Source organism: Sarcophilus harrisii, chromosome X, assembly GCF_902635505.1.
Source record: "Sarcophilus harrisii chromosome X, mSarHar1.11, whole genome shotgun sequence".
NCBI classification, from domain to species: Eukaryota; Metazoa; Chordata; class Mammalia; order Dasyuromorphia; family Dasyuridae; genus Sarcophilus; species Sarcophilus harrisii.
The window spans coordinates 39,062,543-39,076,061 of NC_045432.1; the positions used below are offsets into that span (position 1 = coordinate 39,062,543).

General features: G+C 44.2%; 1 pseudogene; it reads right to left on the minus strand.

The window, feature by feature from the left end:
- Window positions 1-11,078: 11,078 nt before the first annotated feature.
- On the minus strand, window positions 11,079-12,991 carry LOC100929103 (annotated as a pseudogene).
- Window positions 12,992-13,519: the final 528 nt, after the last annotated feature.

Here is a 13,519-nt window from a genome sequence, read left to right on the forward strand (position 1 = left end):
ATTTAACATCTACTGGTCATCCTGCCATCTGGGGAGGGGGTGGGGGGGGGTAAGAGGTGAAAAATTGGAACAAGAGGTTTGGCAATTGTTAATGCTGTAAAGTTACACATGCATATATATCCTGTAAATAAAAGGTTATTAAAAAATAAATAAATAAATAAAATTTAAAAAAAAAATAGAATAGAGACCTGAGACACAAAAAGTTAGGGGGCGGGACTTGGATGAAGAGCTAGCAAAGGAGACTAAGAAAGAGCAGTGAGACAGAAACCCAAGAGAGATGAGTGTCCCAAAAACACTAGCGAGAAGGGAGGCTCACAAGTGGTGAAGGCTGCAGAGACATTGAGGATGAGGAGTGACAAAAGGCTGCATCTAATGATTTGAAAATGAAGAGATCATTGGGAACTCTGGAAAGAGCAGGTTCAGTTGAGTGATGAGGAAGCCAGACTGTAGAAGGTTCAAAAGAAAAGGAGCAGGGGAGTAGAAGCCTCCATTGGAGAAGGTCTTCTCAAGGAGTGTGACCACAGAAAAGGAGAGATGTGGGATGATACCTAGCAGGGATGGGGGAGACAGGGGCCGATTCCCTAAAAGATTGTGAATTTGTCTTTGAAACTCGATGAATCCAACAGACAAAGGCTTAAGCCACTGACCTGGCTTCTGTGGGCCTAAAGTAATAAGACGCTATTGGAGCAGTAGCTGGCTCCCATATTATGACGTCATCACCTGGACACCAGCATTTTCTCACTTGTTCTTTGCTGTATGGGAGATCAGCTTATTCTGTGGATCTGGATTCTGCCAGCTCTTTTCCTGAAGGCCCTGCAGGTGCCCAAGTTTGATAAGCAAGCAGCACAATGGAACCCCCAGACAGGCTCTTTTAGAACAACCTCTTCACTTTGGTTGGCCTCTACCCTGTGTCTCCTCCATAACAGCGTTAGTGTTCTCTCTGCCTCCAGATAGCCACCTGTGCATTTATCTGTTTACATAGGCTCAGAGGACCAGGGAGCAACAGCTGGCCCGAATCTCAGAGGCCAGTGAGTCTTATTTTTCATTGTCCAGAAGAAGAAACTGAGGTCCTGGGAAGTCCTTCTCCAAAGTCATACATGGGATGGGAACTCTAATCCTGGAAGGGACCTCAGAGTCTGTTGTGGGCTAGGCCTGACTCAGGCCTGGTGAATGCTTCAGTTTTGAGGTTGCCTGAATGAAGTGAGCCACATTTAGGCCATGTGATTATTTAACAAGAGGATGTTTACTTAATAGTGAGCAAAGGCTATTTAGCACAGGTACAGCATTCATCCGTTGGGTGCAGCTTCAGGGCCTCCAGAAACGTGCCTCAGACCCGAGGGGCCTTTTTTTGTCAGTAGCTGAGGCCTTTGTCTGTGGGATCACTAGGTTTCTTTTCTTTCTTTTTATTATTATTATTATTTTTTATAACTTTTTATTGACAGAACCCATGCCGGGGTAATTTTTTACAACATTATCCCTTGCACTCACTTCTGTTCCGACTTTTCCTCTCCCTCCTTCTACCCCTCCCCTACTTGGTAGGCAGTCTTATTATACATGTTAAATATGTTATAGTATATCCTAGATACAATCTATGTGTGCAGAACCGAACAGTTCTCTTGTTGCACAGGAAGAATTGGATTCAGAAGGTAAAAATAACCCAGGAAGAAAAACAAAAATGCACACAGTTTACACTCATTTCCCAGTGTTCTTTCTTTAGGTATAGCTGCTTCTGCCCATCATTGATCAATTGAAATTGAATTAGGTCTTCTCTTTGTCGAAGAAATCCACTTTCATCAGAATACATCGTCATACAGTATCGTTGTTGAGGTATATAATGATCTCCTGGTCCTGCTCATTTCACTCAGCATCAGTTCATGTCAGTCTCTCCAAGCTTCTCTGTATTTATCCTGCTGGTCATTTCTTACAGAACAATCATATTCCATAACGTTCATATACCACAATTTACCCAACCATTCTCCAATTGATGGACATCCATTCATTTTCCAGTTTTTAGCCACTACAAACAGGGCCGCCACAAACATTCATGCACATACAGGTCCCTTTCCCTTTCTTAGTATCTCTTTGGGGTATAAGCCCAGTAGTAACACTGCTGAGTCAAAGGGTATGCACACTTTGATAACTTTTGGGGAATAGTTCCAGATTGCTCTCCAGAATGGCTGGATTCGCTCACAACCCCATCAACAATGTATCAGTGTCCCAGTTTTCCCACATCCCCTCCAACAATCATCATTATTTTTTCCTGTCATTCTGGCCAATCTGACAGGTGTGTAGTGGTATCTCAGAATTGTCTTAATTTGCATTTCTCTAATCAATAGTGATTTGGAACACTCATATGAGTGGTAATAGTTTCAATTTCATCGTCTGAAAATTGTCTGTTCATATTCTTTGACCATTTATCAATTGGAGAATGCCTTGGTTTCTTATAAATTAGAGTCAGTTCTCTATATATATTTTGGAAATGAGGCCTTTATCAGAACCTTTAACTGTGAAGATGTTTTCCCAGTTTGTTGCTTCTCTTCTCATCTTGTGTGCATTCCTTTAGTTTGTACAAAGGTTTTTAATTTGATGTAATCCAAATTTTCTATTTGGTGATCAATAATGATCTCTATTTCTTCTCTGGTCACAAATTTCTTCCTCCTCCACAAGTCTGAGAGATAAACTATCCTATGTTCCTCTAATTTATTTATAATCTTGTTCTTTATGCCTAAATCATGGACGCATTTTGATCTTATCTTGGTATACGGTGTTAAGTGTGGGTCCATGCCTAATTTCTGCCATACTAATTTCCAGTTATCCCAGCAGTTTTTGTCAAATAATGAATTCTTATCCCCAAAGTGAGGATCTTTGGGTTTGTCAAACACTAGATTGCTATAGCTGACTATTCTGTCTTGCGAACCTAACCTGTTCCACTGATCAACTAGTCTATTTCTTAGCCAATACCAAATGGTTTTGGTGACTGACGCTTTATAATATAGTTTTAGATCAGGTACAGCTAGGCCACCTTCATTTGATTTTTTTTTCATTAATTCCCTTGAAATTCTTGACCTTTTGTTTTTCCATATGAACTTTGTTGTTATTTTTTCTAGGTCATTAAAATAGTTTTTTGGGAGTCTGATTGGTATAGCGCTAAATAAATAGATTAGTTTAGGTAATATTGCATTCTTTATTATATTCGCTCGACCTATCCAGGAGCACTTGATATTTTTCCAGTTGTTTAAGTCTGACTTTATTTGTGTGGAAAGGGTTTTGTAATTTAGCTCATATAATTCCTGACTTTCCTTTGGTAGATTCCCAAATATTTTATATTATCAAGTTACTTTAAATGGAATTTCTCTTTGTATCTCTTGCTGTTGGATTTTGTTGGTGATGTATAAAATGCTGAGGATTGTGGGGATTTATTTTGTATCCTGCGATCACTAGGTTTCTAAGACCTTTGAAGGAAAAACTGGTATGGCCCCCATCCCTCCAACACGCCCACGTGGGTCGATCCCTTCCCTGCACAGCAGAGAGCATGGAGCTCCAGAAGGGGGCGTAAACTACGGAGTGGAAGCCCCTTCTGGGCGCAGAGGATTTCAATCTGACCCTTACGTTCCCAGCGCTTGGAACAGCACCCGGCATATAGTAGGTGTTTAATAAATGCCCGTTGTCCAGGATCGGATTGGGATTACCGTGAAGAACCGGCTTGGAACTGGGTAAAACACGCCCGGGTGACCGGCGAAGAGCGGGGCTTTGTTCGCTAAAGCCCCGGGGGCCGCTTCTGTGTTGGGCGGGCCTTCCGGGGAGCGGGAAAAAGCTTCTAAAAGGAAATTTTTTTCTTCCAAAGGAAACGTAGGCCGGAGGAGGAGGAGGAGGCTTTTCCTTCGGTGATGCTGCCATCTGCTGGGCCAGAGTGAGAACTGCAGGGAGCGGAGGGCGGGGTAGAAGCGGAGAGAACAGAAACGGGTTCGGATGAAATAGTGCTGACACCTGCTGGCCAAGAGTAAAGTTACAGTCGCTGAAAGTGCAGGTATTAACTTTCCCCTAGCCAGGGACTTTCCACAAGAGACAAGTCTTTCTTTTATCTCTGGGTTCTCACACTCTTTCCTTCCTTCCTCCTTCCATCCCTCCCTCCTCCCTTCCTTCTTTCCTTTTTTTCCCTACACCCTTTCTTTCTTTCTTCCCTCCCTCCCCCTTCCTTTCTTCCTTTCTTTTCTACCTACTTGACTTTTTCCTTCCCTCCTTCCTTTCTTCCTCCTTCCAGCCTTCCCACCCTCCTTCCTTTTCTCCCTTTCTTTTCTATCTACCTCCTTTTCTTCTCCCCCTCCCTCCTTCCTTCTTCCCTTCTTTTCCCCCTACATCCTTTCTTTCTTCCCTCCCTCCTTCCTTTTCTCCCTTTTCTCCCTACTTTGCTTTTTCCCTCCCTCCTTCCTTTCTTCCTCCTTCCTTCCTTTCATTCTTCCCACTCTCCCTCCCTCCCTCCTTCCTTTTCTCCTTCCCTCCTTTCCTTCTTCCTTTCTTTCTTCATCCCTTTGCTCCCTACGTCCTTTCCTTCTTCCCATCCTCCTTCCTTTCTTCCTTCCTCCCTTTTCTTCTTCCTTCCTTCCTTCCCTCATTCTTTCCCTCTTTTCTCTTTCCCTCCTTCCTTGCTTCTTCCTTTTCTCACTACCTCCTTTCCTTCTTCCTTCCCTCTTCCCTTCTTTTCTCTCCCTCTCCTTTGCTTTTTCTCTCCTTCCTTCTTTTCTCCCTATTTCGTTTCCTTCTTTCCTCCCTTCTTTCTCCTTTTTTCTCTCTAGCCCTTTCCTTCTTCCTTCCCTCCCTCTCTCCCTTTGTCCCTCCCTTCCTTCTTTTCTTTTCTTTTCTTCCTATCTCCTTTCCTTCTTCCCCCTCCTTCCTTCTTTTATTCTTCCCTTTTCTCCCTATTCCCTTTCCTTCTTCATTCCCTCCATCACTCTTTCCCATTTTCTTTTCTGTTTTCCTTCTTCCCTTCCTCCCTTCCTTTCTCCCTTATTTTCTCCTTCCTTCCTTCCCTTTTTTCCCTCCCGCCTTTCCTTCTTTTCTCCCTCCCTCCCTTCTTCCTTCCTCCCTTTTCTCCCTCCCTTTTTCATTCTTGCCTCCCTCTTTCCTTCCTCTCTTCTTTTTTCTGCCTCTTTTCTTTCTTTCTTCCTCCCTCCCACTTTCCTTCCTCCCTCCATTCTTTTCTCCCTACCTTTTTTCCTTCCTTCATTTCTCTCTCCCTCTTTTCTTTCTTCCTCCCTCCCCTGTTCCTTCTTTCCTTTCTTTTCTCTCTATCTTCTTTCCTTCTTCTCTCTCTACTAGAGCCTTCATTCTTTCTCCCTTCTTTTCCCCCTACTTCCTTTCCTTCTTCTCTCCCTCCCTTCCTCCCTTCTTTTCTCCCTACCCTCTTTCCTTCTTCCTTCCCTCCTTCCTCCTTTTTTCTCCCTCTTTACCTTCTTCCCTTCTTCCTCCTTTTTTCTCCCTAGCCTCTTTTTTCTTTTTTCCCTCCCTCCCTCCCTTTTTTTCCATCCCTCCTTTTTTCTTCTTTTCTTTCTTCTTTCTTTTTTCTCTACCTCCTTTCCTTTTTTCTTCTCTCCTGGAGCCTTCTTACTTTCTCCCTTCTTTTTTTGCTACTTCCTTTTTTTTCTACCTCCCTCCTTCTTTCCTTCCTCCTTTTTTTCTCTTTACCCCTTTGCCTTCTTCCTTCCCTCCCTCTCTCCTTCCTTCTTTCCTTCCTCTTTTCCTTTTTTCCTTCTTACCTTCTTTTCTTCCTACCTCCTTTCCTTCTTCCCTTCCTATTTCCTTCTTTCTTCCCTTCTTTTCTCCTTACTCCCTTTCCTTCTTTATTCTCTCCATCACTCCTTCCCTCCTCATTTTCTCTCTCCCTCCTTACCTCCTTTTTTTCCTTCTTCCCCTCTTTTCTCTCTACTTTCCTTCTTCCCTATTTCCTTCATTCCTTTCTTCCTTCTTTCCTTCCTCCCACTTTTTTCCTTTTTTCTCCCTCTTTTCCTTCTTCCCTCCCTTCTTTCTTCCTCAGTTTTTTCTCCCTTCCTTCCTTCCTTTCTCTTCTCAGTTCCTCCTTCCTCCTTCTCTCTCTCCCTTTTTTCATCTTGTCTCCCTCCTTCCTCTCTTCTTTTTTCCTACTTTCCTTTCTTCTTTTCTTCCTACCTCTTTTCCTTCTTCCTTTCTTTCCTCCCTCTTTTTCCTCCCTGCCTTTCTTTTTCCTTCCTTCCCTTCCTCTTTCCTTCCTTCATGTCTCCTCCCTCTTTTCTTTTTTCTCCCTCCTTACTTAATTCCTTCCTTGCTCCCTTTTCTCCCTATCTTCTTTCCTTCTTCCCTGTCTGCTGGAGTCTTTGTTCTTCCTCCCTTCTTTTCTCCCTACCCCCTTTTCTTTTTTCTTCCCTTCCTCCCTTCTTTTCTCCCTATCTTCTTTCCTTCTTCCCTATCTGCTAGAGCCTTTGTTCTTCTTCCCTTTTCTCCTTCCTTCTTTTCCTTCTTCCCTCCCTCCATCCTTCCCTGCTTCCTCCCTTTTTCTCCTTACCCTCTTTCCTTTTTCCTTCCCTTTCTCCCTCCTTCCCTCCTTACTCCTTTTTTCTCCCTACTTCTTTCCTGCCTTCCTTCCTCCCTTCTTTTCTCTACACCTCCCTTTCTTCTTCCTTTCCTTACTCCTCCCTCCCTTTTTTCTCCTTCCTATTTTCCCTCTTTCCTCTTCTTTTCTCACCCCTCCCTCCTTCCTTTCTTCTTTTCTCTCTACTTCCTTTCCTTCTTCCTTCTCTCCATCCTTCCCTCTTTTCTCCCTTTTTAAAATCCTTACCTCCTTATCTTTTGCTTCCTCCTTTTTTCCTCCATAGCTCTTTCATTATTCCCTCCTCTCTCTCTCCTTCCTTCTTCTCTCCTTCCTTCCTTTCCTTCTTCCCTCTCTCCCAGTGCCTTCCCTTCCTCCCTTCTTTTCTCCTTCTCTCTTTCTTTCTTCCCTTTTTGCCTTACCCTCTTTTCTCCCTCTTTTCCTCCCTCTTTTTCCTTTGTCCTCACTCCCTTCTTTTCTCTCTACCTTCTTTCTTTTTTCCTTCCTCCTTCTTTCCTTCATTTCTTCTTCCCTCCCTTTTTCCTTGCTTCTTTCCTCTTCTCTCTATTTCCTTTCTTTCTTCCCTCTCTGCTGGAGCATTCAATCCTTCCTCCCTTTTCTCCATACTTCCTTTCCCTCTTTCCTCCTTCTTTCTTTCCTACCATCTTTTCTCCCTACCCCCTTTCCTTGTTTTTTCCCTGCTTCCTTCCTTTTTTCTCCCTCTCTCCTTCCCTTCTTCCTCCTTCCTTTTTTCTTCCTTTCTTCCTCCCTTCTTTTCTCCCTACTTCCTTTCCTTCTTCCCTCCCTCCATACTTCCCTTCTTCTTCCCTTCTTTTCTCCCTACCCCTTTCCTTCTTCCTTCTCTTCCTCACCTCCTTCCTCCCTTCTTTTCTTTCTCTCTCCCTTTTCCATCTTCTTCTTCCTTTCTTCTTTTCTCCCTACCCCATTTCCTTCTTACTTCCCTCTCTTCCTCATTCCTTCCTTTCTTCCTCCCTTCCTTCTTCCCTTCTTTCTTCCTCCCTTCTTTCTTTCCTTTTCTCCCTACCCTCTTTCCTTCTTACTTCCCTCCCTCCCTCATTTTGCCCTTCTTTTCTTCCTCCCTTTATCTTTCTTCCCTTTTTTATCCCTACCTCCTTTCCATATTCCTTCCCTCTCTCTTTCCCTCCTTCCTCCTTTTTTCTCCCTCTTTTTCCTTTTCCTCTTCTTTTTTCTCTTCTTCCTTTCCCTCTTCCATCTCTTCTTCCTTCCTTCTTTTCTCACTACCCTCTTTCCTTCTTCTTTCCCTCCTTCTTCTTTTTTCCCCCTCTCTCCTTCCCTCCTTCTTTTCTTTCTGTCTTCTTTTCTCTTTACCCCCTTTCCTTGTTCCTTCTCTTCCTCTCTTCTTCCTTCCTTCATCCCTTTTTTCTCTCTGCCTCTGTTTTTCCTTCCTTTCTTCCTCACTTCTTTTTTTCCATACCTTTTTGCCTTCTTCTCTCTCTTTTGAAGCATTCCTTCCTTCCTCCCTTTTCTCCCTATCTCCTTTCCTTCTTCCCTCTCTCCCAGAGCTTTCCTGCCTCCATCCCTTCTTTTCTCCCTACCCTTTTTCCTTCTTCCTTCCCTCTCTCCCTCCTTCTTCCATTCCTTCTTCCATTTTTTCTCCCTATTTCCTTTCCTTCTTACCTCTCTCCTTCCTTCCTCAGTTATTTTCTCCCTCCCTCCTTCTATCCTTCCTTTGTTTCTCCCTTTTTCCTCTCTTCTCTTCTGCCTCCCTCCTTCCTTCATCCCTTCCCTCTCTTTCTTCCTCCCTTTTCTCACTCACTTTTTTCATTCTTGTCTCCCTCTTTCCTCTTTTTTTCTTCCTTCCTCTCTTCTTTTCTCCCTACCTTTTTTCTTTTTTCCTTCCTTCCTTTCCTCCTTTCTTCCTTCCTTTCTTCCTTCCTCTTTTCTTTCCTTTTCCCTTCTTCCCTCATTCCTCTCTTTTCTCCCTATCTTCTTTCCTTCTTCCCCGCTTCTGCCTTTGTTCTTCCATCCTTCTTTTCTCCTTATCCCCCTTTCTTCCTTTTTCCTTCCCTCTATCCTTCCTTCTTTCTTCTCTTTTCTCCCTACTTCCTTTCCTTCTTCCCTCCCTCATTCTTTCCTCAGCTCTTTTCTCCCTCCCTCCCTCTCTCCTTCCATCCTTCTTTTGTTCCTTCCTACATTCCTTTATTCCTCCCTTCCTTCCTCCCTTCTCTTCTCCCTCCTTCCTTCCTTCATCCCCTCCCTCCCTTCTTCTTTCCTCCCTTTTATCCCTTCCTTTTTCATTCTTGCCTCCCTCCTGTCTTTCTTTTTTCTCCCACCTTCCTTCCCTCCTTCCTTTTTACCTTTATTCTTTTCTTTCTATGTCTTTTCCTTCTTCTTTTCCTTCCTCACTCTTTTTTCCTCTCTTCTCCTTACCTTTTTTCTTTTTTCCTTCCTTCCCTTCCTCCTTTCTTTCTTCATTTCTCCCTCCCTCTTTTCTTTCCTTCTCCCTTTCTCTTTTCTTTCTTCCTAATTTTTTTCTTCCTACCTTTTTTCTTTTTTCCTTCCCTCCTTTTCTTCTTTTCTCCCTTCCTCTTTTCTTTCCTTCTCCCTTCTTCTCTCATTCCTCCTTTTTCTCCCTATCTTCTTTTCTTCTTCCCTGTCTGCTTCTGCCTTTGTTCTTCCTCCCTTCTTTTCTCTTTATCCCCTTTCCTTTCTTTTCCCTCCCTCCATCCTTCCTTCTTTTGTCACTTCTTTTCTCCCTACTTCCTTTGCTCCTTTCCTCCCTCATTCCTTCCTCAGTTCTTTTCTCCCTCCTTCCATCTTTCCTTTGTTTCTTCCTGCATTCCTTTCTTTCTCCTTTCCTTCTTCCCCTCTCTTATCCTTCCCTCCTTCCTTCATCCCCTCCCTCTCTCCTTCTTTCTTTCCTTTTCTCCCTCCCTTTTTCATTCTTGCCTCCTTCCTTCCTTTCTTCTTTTCTCCCACCTTCCTTCCATCCTTCATTTTTTCCTTCTTTCCTTTATTCTTTTCTACTTTGTTTCCTTCTTCTTTTCCTCCCTCACTCTTAACTTTTTCCTGTCTTCTTTTCTCCCTTCTTTTTCCCTTCCTTCCCTTCCTCCTTCCTTTCTTTATTTCTCTCTCCCTCTTTTCTTTCTACCTCCTTTCCTTCTTTCTTCCCTCCTTCCTTCTTTTTTCTTGCTCCTTCCTTCCTTCCTTCTTCCTTCCTTTCTTCCTTCCCTTCTCCCTGTTTTTTCTTCTTCTTTCCCTCCCTCCTTTTCTCCTTCCTCACCCTTTTCCTCCCACCTTCCCTCCTTCCCCCTTCCTTTCTTTTTTTTACTTCATTTCTTCCTCCCCTCTTTCCTTCCTTCTGCCCTTTTTTCTCCCCGCCTCCTTCCCTCTTTCCTTTCTTCCTCCCTTCTTTTCTCTCTTCCCCCTTTTCTTCTTCCTTTTCTCCCTCCTTCTTTCCTTTCCTACTTCTTTTTAATTTTCTCCCTCCCAGCTTTCTTTCTTTATTCTCTCCTTCCTTCTCTTGTTCCTTCCTTCCTTCCTTTTTCCCCATCTGATTTCCTTCTTCTCTCTCTCTCTCTCTCACTGCTTCCTTCCTTCTTCCCTTCTTTTCTCCATGAACCTTTTCTTCTTCCTTCCCTCCCTTTCTCCTTTCCTTCTTTTCTCCCTCCCTCCTTTCCCTCCTTCCCACCTTCTTTTCTCCCTACCCTCTTTCCTTTTTCCTTCCCTTTCTTCCTTCCTTCTCCCCTCCTCCTTCTCTCCTTTCTTTCCTCCCTCCCTCCTTCCTTTCTTCTTTCCTTCCCTCTCTCGTTCTTTCCTTCTTTTCTTCTACTTTCCTTTCCTTCTTCCTTCACTCTCTCCCTCCCTCATTTCTTCCTCCCACTCTTTTCTCCCTCATTTCTTCCTTCTACCCTTTCTCCTTTCCTTCTTCTCTCCTTCCCTCCTTCCTTTCTTCCTCCCTTTGTTTCTCCCTGCCCTCTTTCCTTCTTCCTTCCCTCTCTCCCTCTTTCCTTCCTCCCTTTTTTCTCCCTGCCTCCTTCCCCCTTCCTTTATTCCTCCCTTCTTTTTTCTCTTCCCCCTTTCCTTCTTCCTTTCCTCCTTCTCTTTTCCCCTCCTTTCTTTTCTTCTTCTTTTTTCTTTCTATTAACATTTTTGTCTCACTCTCCCAAAACCTTTCTCACCTCACCCTGATAAAATACAAGAAAGACAAAAACCCTTAACAGACATAATTAAGCAAGGTAAATTTCCACATTGGCCATTTTCAAAAGAATACACGTACACACATGTATGTATACATGTACATACACACATGCATCTCACTCTGGACTCCTGGCCCTTTACATTTCTATCAGGACATGTGTCGCGTGTTTCATTAAGCATCCTCTGGAATTGTACTTGGTCATCATGGTGATCAGAGTTCCTAAGCTTTTGTGTGTCTTTTCTCAAAACATTTTTATTTATTCTTTTCAATCGCTCCTTAGTAGGAACAAAAGGTACTGAGTATATCTAAAGTTACAGGAAAGTTTCTCTATCTTCTCTACCCTTGTTTCGGTCTAGAATCACTGGCAGACATCTTGGGCTTGAGACACGGCCTCCTTGAGAGCCCGAATGGTGGCATGTCAACCATCTTCAGCAGCTCCACCGGCTTCCCGTTGCTCTGGATGCTGGTGACCCCCCAGGGAGTGATGGTGGCACTCGGTTAACCCACTATGGCAGCAGTCACAGCCTCTCTTCTGCCATCTTCAAAGTAATGGTCCTCTACAGTCAGGATGTGGCCAGGAGTCACACCGGCACTTTCAAGGATGAGTGTCTCATCCAGAGCTTAATTGTAAAGGCACCAAGTACTTGGATGTTGAGCTTTTCTTTCTTCAGCTGCTCTGCCACTGCCAAGGCTTCATTGAGGGTCATCCCAGTGCCAGTCACAGTCACCTGGTCATCCTTGCTCTTGAGGATCACCTTAGCTTGGCCAACCTGAACATTTTTGTTGTTGTAGTAAATGATGGCGGTCTTTGGGTAGCTTGGCATTAAGAAACAGATCCCCTTCGTGTTGTTGACGAACTTCTGCTTTCTCAGTGGCCACAGCATCACAGATAAAAGACTACCCCATTGGGAACTTTCCAGGACATAGCAAGATCTTCAAAGGCCATCTGGGAAGGACCATCTTCACCGATGGTAACCTTGTAGTGCGGGCCACACAGCTGAGTGTTGCTCTCTGAAATGGCTGCCCTACGATCTGGGCAAAGGCCCTGGTGAAGAAGGCTGCAAACATGCTGCAGGAAGGCGTGGTTCTGTCATGGGGAACGTAGCCCACAGTGATGCTCACCATGTTTTCTGTTCTGCAATGACTCAAGGAAGCGATCAGGATGCTCCCTGAAGAGTTCTGAAAAAGGTGGAATTCTTGGTGTCCCCATCCAGGATAGCCACACTGCGCTGGCTTGCCCCAGTTCGGCCAGGGCCATGCCATAGCTTTGCAGGTGGCTAGCTTGTTTCCAAGTTTGTAATTTGGGGAAGATGGCGTCCGGATGTTGGTGATGTTAACTGTGGGGGCATCCTCTTTGGGGAGGCTGGCTAGAATTTTCTTGTTCTCGATGTGGCCATATATTTCCTCAGTGACCTATTCCGCCATGTTTTGGGGAGTGGGCTTCCCTTGTCAAGCTTCCTTATCATCTTCTACACCGGAGATTCTTCTGTCTTTATATGTCTTAGTGACAGTTGGTGTCCTGTGCTTGCTCCAGTCGAAGGCCTTGCAGAGTTCTCCCTCACCATGTCCATCCACAATGACTGACTTCCATCCAAGGGATTCACATCACTTCTGGCACACTTCTACATTCAGTGGGGCAGCATCACCCCGGCCCAGACGATTAATATCAAGGATGGCAATCAGGCTGTCTGGCTTGTAGAATCCTGCCAAGGCCATGGCCTCCTACACAGAGCCTTCGGACAGCTCACCGTTGCCCAGCAAATAATAGATATCATGGCGGGCTCTATCAAAGTATTTGTGTAGCCTTCCACAAGTTGCTCTGAGCCCTTGACTGAAAGTAGCCACAAGTGTAAAGGCATTAAGGACGGGTGGCCATCCAAGATGGAGCTGATCTTCCTCAAGTTCAACAACTCAGTCTCTGGCAGGAAGCCAGACTTGGCCCAGACTACATAGAGGATGGAAGCTGCACGACCCTCAGAGAGCACAAAGCGGTGGTTGCTGGCATCCCTGTGGTCCCACAGTTTATACTTCATGATATGGAAGAAAAGGACTGCCATGATCTCTTCTGCCCTCCAGCATCATGAGGGGAGGCCCAAGCTGGCCATGGTGGTAGCTTGGATGGAGTGGATGGGCGGCTGATTGGTGGTGTCCTTCCGCGCCTGCAGTTTCTATTTGTTCACCTTATGATAATCCTCTGTGGCAAAGGGGGTTTGACGTGGATCCCAAGCCTTTGGTGGAGGCGATAACATTGTGAGCAGAGATGGGGAGTCCAAAGAGGAAAGAGGAGGAAGAGCCCTAAATTTTTCAAGGTATATTTTTAATTTCTTGATAGCGTTCTTGTGATTGCATAAATTGTTCTCCTGCTTCTGTTTCTCCGTATCGGTTCATCCAGACCTTCCCAGGTTTCTCTGAAATCATCCCCTTCCTGATTTCTTAGAGCACAATAGTATTCTATCACATTTATATATTTTATATACATGTTCAGCTATTCTTCACTAGGCACCCTCTCAACTTTCCATTCTTTGCTATCTCAAAAAGAGGACTAAGTACTTTTGGATATCCTTAGAATTTGTTTTGTTTAGTACTAATCTTTCCCTTATCTACCCTCTCTCTAATGTCCCCTCCTTCCTCCTATTTCGCTGTTGAGTGAAAATATTTCTGCACCTAACTGTGTGTGTGTATTTTTCCTTCTTTTAACAATTCAGATGGGAGTAAGGTTGATGTGAGGCTGTTTTACTCTACCTCATCCTACTTGTTCCTACAGACTTACTTGCTTA